The 6,677-nt window shown below is 48.9% G+C and overlaps 1 protein-coding gene across 14 annotated transcripts in view; it reads left to right on the top strand.

Annotated features, from left to right (window-relative positions):
* The first annotated feature begins 290 nt into the window (after positions 1–290).
* The window catches only part of TRAF3IP2 (TRAF3 interacting protein 2), a 43,313-nt gene continuing 36,926 nt past the window's right edge, over positions 291–6,677 (top strand). For 6 of the 14 annotated variants that reach the window (XR_010836258.1, XR_010836259.1, XR_010836260.1 and 3 more), the window contains exon 1: positions 758–1,159. The gene's annotated coding sequence lies outside the window, so the exon portion shown is untranslated. Of the gene's footprint in view, positions 431–535; positions 1,160–4,864; positions 5,004–6,677 lie in introns of those variants that run through there. The other 8 variants (XM_067011670.1, XM_067011667.1, XM_067011669.1 and 5 more) reach the window with 7 other exon arrangements.

Below are 6,677 nucleotides of genomic sequence, written 5' to 3'. Positions count from 1 at the left end.
CAGCTGTGTAGTATTCCACTGTAAGGATACACCAGAATGTATACACCCTGTATATGTTGTTTTAAAAACAAGCAGCATTCCCTCTGCTTGCAGAACATAGAGCAAGCTGCTCCACATGGCTCACTTGAGCAGAACCTGGAGGTCTGGATAGGGATGCTCTGGGGCCCCGCCCCCTGCTCGAGGGTAGAAGGGTGGCCAGCCGAGTGGGCTGACCCTCGGGACTCAACAGGCAGGCAGAGTCCAGGAGCACAGTGCGCATGCCCAGCCCCCCGCTGGCCCGTGGGTAACTGAGTTCACACCCGGGTCCCTCTGACTCCAGAGCTGCGGCCAACACAGCTCCCATCACAGTCTGCCGTCCTGGTCGTCCTGTTTCTAGCATCTCCTTTGGCAATAAACTCTGTAGGCACTGATTAAGCAAGGAGAAGGAAAGGTGAGGAAATAAACTTGAGGACATGAAAAATGCAGCCAGAGGAGGCGTGTGTGTCGGGGCGGGGGGGGTGTGGTTCTCAAAACTAGTCACTTTTTCATGTCTGTCACTTTTTCATGTGTGTGCATGTGTGTGTGTATGTGTAGGGGGATGGACAGTGAGTCCTCCCTTTGTGATTAAGAGCAGCAAATGCAGCTAGAGACAGTAAGAAGTTTTTGCTTCATACTCCTCCCCATGATCTGCCCCCCCCCCCCCCCCCCCCCGTTTCCTCCTCTGGAGCTGCTAATGAATAACCCATCTTAACACCCAAGTTCAATCCCCTCCCCAGGCACCGTGTCAGGCCAGGGTACTACAACCAGACGACAACGCTGAGGTCCAGGGCAGTGGCAACATTCCTCAGCAGTTACTTAGCTGGGTGGTGAAAAAAAAAAAATGCAGCCTAATTGGCCAGTGGCCTTTTCTAGTGAATGAAGGAGGTTTCTGTTTTAAGAAATAGAGTGACTTCTCAGCGGCTGTTGATTCACTGCCCACAGGGAGATTTTTGAACCGAGGCTTCCTAGCCTTGGTAGAAATTTGCATACAACTTCCACTTCCTGCTTCGGAGCCTGTTCCAGCTTACCTGGGCCGGGAGAGGGTGGAGGGAGGCCCGGAGCGACCCAAGGTGGAGTGACCCAAGAAGGAGAGAGCGTGATCACTCTGAGACCCGGTCTGTCCGTCCGTGGTGGCTGTAAGGTAAGTTGTTCAGAGCTGTCATCTGCCTCGCCTTCTTAACTTTTGACCCGTTTCCCAAAACAGTTTTCTCCTTTACTGAAACATGCTGCCTTACTTTCCTCCACCCGCCTCTCCCCACCTTTTCGTTTGTTTGTATACAGAGACCAGCTTGGGCTGGGAAAATGACAGCGACATTTCTGCTGTGAGAAAATGCTGGTGGTTTCGTATTTCAGAGGGGCGAGCGATGATTAACTCTTTGAGGAGTGGAGACACACACACACATGCCTGTGTTTGAGTACTTAGTGTCCACCCCCCCCACCTCCCCCCCCCCCCCCCCCCCCGGCAAGTTTCCATTAAGAAGACAAGCCCCATTCTCCAGGGAGGGAGCCGGGGGTGGCACAGATTAAGGAATTGGCTTCCAGCCTCAGGCACGTCCATGGCAGAGAGGGAAGGAGAACTCCCAAGTTTTCTGGATCCCTGTTTCACTCGGGGAGGGGTGGGGGGGAATCAACACCTCGTTCTCGGGCCAGGAAGTTCATCTCCGCTCTGTGCTGGCTGTGGTGCCTTCTCAGCTCCTCTCCCACAGCCCTCTACCCTCCCAAATGACCCAGACATTTGCTGGCACGGACGGTAGGCCTGAGCCTTTAGGGAAAACCAGGGGAGAAGTGCTATTATTTGATCTTAGAAGCTAATCGAGCTTCCTGTGACTCTCAAGTTCAAGATGATTTCTTAGCATAGGGGGATAGTTTTTAATGAACAGGGCAAAAAACAGACCAAATAAATAATAAAAGCAGAGGACAAGAAACTTGGTTTCAAGTTCTCACTCCACTCCTTGCTGGCTCTGTGACTTATGCAATTTACTTTGGTTTCCCTAGGCCTGGATTTCTTCATCAGTAAAATGTGTGTGTGGTGTGGTGAACTAACAAGATTATGTCGAAATTCTAACTAAGTAAGGCTGGGGTGATGGGAATCCCAGAGGGGTAGCCGTAATGGGTGGTCTTAGAAGAGTGCGTTTTGTTTACTGATTACTCAAATACATTCATCTTACCTCTGGCTACTAAGAGATAGTCCCTGGAGGAAAACGACTCCTTTCTTAATCCTTCTCTACCCTCTAGCACTCAGTATACTATCGAGCATCTTGTAGGCGCTCAGGTTTCTTCCATATAAGCTGCTCTGATTTGTTTCACTCATCTGCTCTCGAGGCAAAAGGTGAAGCCATAGCCTGAGTAAGAGGCTGAGAGTGGTGGCGTGGTGTGCTGGACTGCCGCATGGCTCTGCAGGAGGCTGCCTGGAATTTAGGTATTATTGTTGGCTCTAGTTAAATAGGAGAAAGCAGGGGGTTTCTTGAATTAGTTTATGTCCCATTTGGGTTACCCAGGAAGAACCAGTCCGTGCACTTGCCCACAGAGTCAAGGCAGGCCCGAGAGCTGGCAGACGAGCCTGGCTCCAGAAGGCTACGTTACTGACTTAGCAGGAGCTGGAAACCACTCCTTGGCTAGACCAGTCACTGTTGGGGGGGGGGGGGGGGGCTTTAATGGGGGGTGAAGGGAAGCTGCGAAGCACATCCAGATACCACGTAAGGGTGATGACTAGGATCAGACGCATTATTTGATGACCGACACACAGAATCCTTAACCTTTTCCAAACCACTACTTTTTAAAAAATCCTGATTGTTTCTTTTGAGCTGTTACTCTCCCTCCATACAGTTCAAACAGGCCCTGACTGTGTGGGGTGGACTCACTCTTGGCTTTCGGTATTGCTCAGCTGTTTCTGTGGCATATCAAGGCCCTGGTATGGTCCTTGTCATGTTTTTAGATGGCTCTATCACGCTGGGATGGGAGGACAGAAATTTAAAGATGTTTCACCTGTGATGAGTTACTGATTTTTTTTTTTTGTCTGTTTGTTTGTTTTGTTTTCAAATAACATGCACCACTATCTGAAATCAGGCTGTTATTTGCTGCCAGCCTAGCTTTGATCCAGAAAGGCCACCCACAGTCATTCTTAATCTGGTGTCATTTGTGATGGGGTGGCACTAGACAGAAGCCCCTGCTCTGCTCCGGGCCTGGGGTGGGCTGACTAGGACTGAAAGTGTGTTGGGGAGAAGACTTTTAAGTTGGGAGTACTCACTTTGGGAGGGTGCAAAGATGGAAAATATTTAAGCCTGCTTCTCTCAAGATGAAGGTGTCAGTGATTTTCAAATACTCTGAAACTAAGAAGAGAAGAAGGCAGTCATAGTTGCACGAATTCAGAATCATAGTTGCAGGCACTCAGAAAGATCGATTATGCGAGTAGTTTGTCTAAATTAAATCTATGTTTCGAAGAATCGAAATCTCGGAAATATCCTGAATTCTAATCATTTTTCTGCTACAGGAAAATTTAGATTAGCCTTTCAAAACACATGTGAATTGCAGGCAACTGCTGCAGGGAAAACAAAAAAGAGCACACAGATGAGCCGTATTAAACTTTAAATTCCTTTCAGATCCAACGAAATGACCCCTAATGTTTGATCACAGTTCCTTATCAAAACAACGCTGCAGGCCTTCCGTGAGAAGGTATCTGAGGATTAGAATCAAGAAGCTCTCCCCCTGGGCCTCTCCTGTTTCTTCCTAGTGCATTGTCACCGAGATATTTTTAGTTCCTGAAGCCCAGGCTGTCCTTCTCCCTGCGACATTTGACATTCTTTGCGTCTCTTGCCCAGCAGGCCTCCTACTTGCCCACATATGCTTCGATGCCTGAGTGTTAAGCTCATTCTGTGCCTGTGTGTGTGTGTACAGATATGTACACAGACCTTCCTGGGGACCAGAAGTTGTAAATTGGCTGAGGGAGGAAGGTGGGCTTTCATCCCCTCGTAATTCGCAGAGCTGAGCCAGTTTGGCCCGGTTCCCTGATAAAGCAGCTATTCAGGACTGACTGGAGCCCCCGGCCTGCTTGACCCCCTTCCTTCATCCCGAAGACGCAGGCTGGCTGGGGTCTGGGCAGCTCCCCGAGCGATGATGGAAACTTGGCTCTTCCCCACCTCACTGTTTTCCTGCACTCATGGTTCCAGTGTTTTTCCTTTTTCCTCTGCCAGGCGGGGTCCCAGGTCCCCATCCCACCTCCGGTTTCCCTTCCTCCTCCTCTGTGCTGTCTGCCCAGATTCTTCCCAGCTCAGCAGCTTACCTGTAACACTCTTGCCTTTTGCCTGCATTCATTCTTTCCCTTCCCTTCCAACTGTAATACGTAAAAATCACAGTTTAAACAATATGTAAAAATCACAGTTTAAGCAAGCCTCTCTCCTCCACCAATAAAGGGCAAGTTTTTTAAACTTTTCCTTCAAGTTTTCCCACTCTCCTTGCTTCTCTTCCATTTTCCTTTCTTCTTTTCTATCCCTTCTCCTCCCTCTGACGATTTTTTTCCTTTCTGCCCCTTCTTTTCCTCACTCTGGGGTCTGGACTGAATTAAGAATCACGAACGTGTGTTTAGAGAAACCTTATCTGAAACAAAACAAACAAACAAGAGAACCCATGGGCTGGTTTGAGGTTGTTCTCGGAATGGTTTTTACCAGCTTCCAGCGTGGTGGAGTCAGTCCTTTCCCATTAGCCCCCGTCACTGCGTTGAGCAGCTCAGAGGAGTTGCAGAGCGAACTTCTGCACATCAGGTCGGGTCACGCTGCACCGCCTTCAGCCTGCTGTGAGCTGTACTGGGCAGGGTATGAACAAGGGCCAGTAAATGTTCCCTTGTCTCCAGGGCTCACCACTGCTTCCAATCCTCTGGCACACCAAATGGAAGAACTTCTCCGTTTGGGAAATTCTGCAAGTCAACTTGGAAATATTTCTTCACTGGAATTTGAACCTGAGCCACACAGTTCACTCAAAACCAACTTCCAGTAAGTTGGGAGAGTTTGCATGCGTTGGGGCAGTAACAAAGCACATTAATGAGTTTAAAGATTTTTTTTTTTTAATCCAAAATTTTTGGACAGTTGTGAAAAATAACTACTCCCTGGAGAATGAAGTAAGACCTTGAGGATCTGTGACTGCAAGGATTTGGTCCAAGTTGCATCTGAGGATCTTCCTAGCTGTAAATTTAAATATTTATTAATATGCCCACCTGGGGCTTCCCTGGTGGCGCAGTGGTTGGGAGTCCGCCTGCCGACACAGGGTACGTGGGTTCGTGCCCCGGTCCGGGAAGATCCCACATGCCGCTGAGCGGCTGGGCCCGTGAGCCATGGCCGCTGAGCCTGCGCGTCCGGAGCCTGTGCTCCGCAACGGGAGAGGCCACGACAGTGAGAGGCCCGCGTACCGCAAAAAAAAAAAAAAAAAAGTCCACCTGAAATATTCATGCTGTGTGTCTCTAGGACCCTTCAACCCTACTGTTGACCCAAAGAATGCTTTTTAAAAAAAATCCAAGCAGGGCTTCCCTGGTGGCGCAGTGGTTGAGAGTCCGCTTGCGGATGCAGGGGACACGGGTTCGTGCCCCGGTCCGGGAGGATCCCACATGCCGCGGAGCGGCTGGGCCCGTGAGCCATGGCCGCTGAGCCTGCGCGTCCGGAGCCTGTGCTCCACAAGGGGAGAGGCCACAGCAGTGAGAGGCCCGCGTACCACCAAAAAAAAAAAAAAAAAAAAATCCAAGCAGTTGGTAACAGCAAGCCTTGATCATTTAGGAGCTGGTACTGTGGTTTATTAATTACTCAGGCCGCTCACTCCTGCCCTTGCTCTGCTACTTGTCTTCTTCCAGGGACATAACACCTTCTTTAAATCCCATCCATCCTTGCCTCAGAGGCGTCCCCTGGAAGATATCCCCTCTCTAGATGCATCACCATTTATCGTCACCCTTTGTTTGTGCTCTGTCAACAAGTTTTCAATTTACTTTGAATTCAGCTTATGATTAAAATTTAATGAGATCCAATCAAGTGCTTTTCTCAAATCAAGATGCCTCTGCAGTCTCATCCATATCCTCTATTGTAGTGGCATGAAGGAAAGCCATCACAGGTTTCCAGCCTGGCCATTCTTCATAAAACACAGGTGGCATGTATCCACGCCTCCTTAGCTTCAGGGTGAATTGTTCTGAAACCTCTCTATTCCAGGAGCTTCTAGGGTTTACTCAGCTCCTGCCACCTGTGGGCTTTCTCCCCTCCCCCACATTGCTGTACAAGTCAGTGCCCCCAACCGAGAATCGAGTGGGTTCAGTGCCCAGGCTCTGGTGCCAAACTGCTTGGATTTGAACCCTAGCTAGGCTACTTACTGGCCCTGTGGTGTTGGGAAAGTTACTTACCCTCCCTGTGTTCAGTTTCCCCATTCCTAAAACGGGGCTGACAACAGTACCTACAAATAGGGTGGCTGAGAGTATAAGTTAATACATGTAAAACACTTGGAACAGTATTTGACACTAGTAAACATTTAACAAATATTGTTAAAGGGTAAGGTTTCTTAAGTATATCCATTTCATTAGGTTTATACTGATTTATCAGCATAATCTATATCAGAGCTTGACAAACTACAACTCTCAAGCCAAAGGTGGCCTATGGTCTGTTTCTGTACCTGCCTATTGCTAAGAATTTATA

This window comes from Kogia breviceps, chromosome 13 (assembly GCF_026419965.1).
Source record: "Kogia breviceps isolate mKogBre1 chromosome 13, mKogBre1 haplotype 1, whole genome shotgun sequence".
Taxonomy (NCBI): domain Eukaryota; kingdom Metazoa; phylum Chordata; class Mammalia; order Artiodactyla; family Physeteridae; genus Kogia; species Kogia breviceps.
The sequence above is the reverse complement of the archived record's forward strand: the minus strand, read 5'-3'. Positions and strand labels throughout refer to the sequence as shown.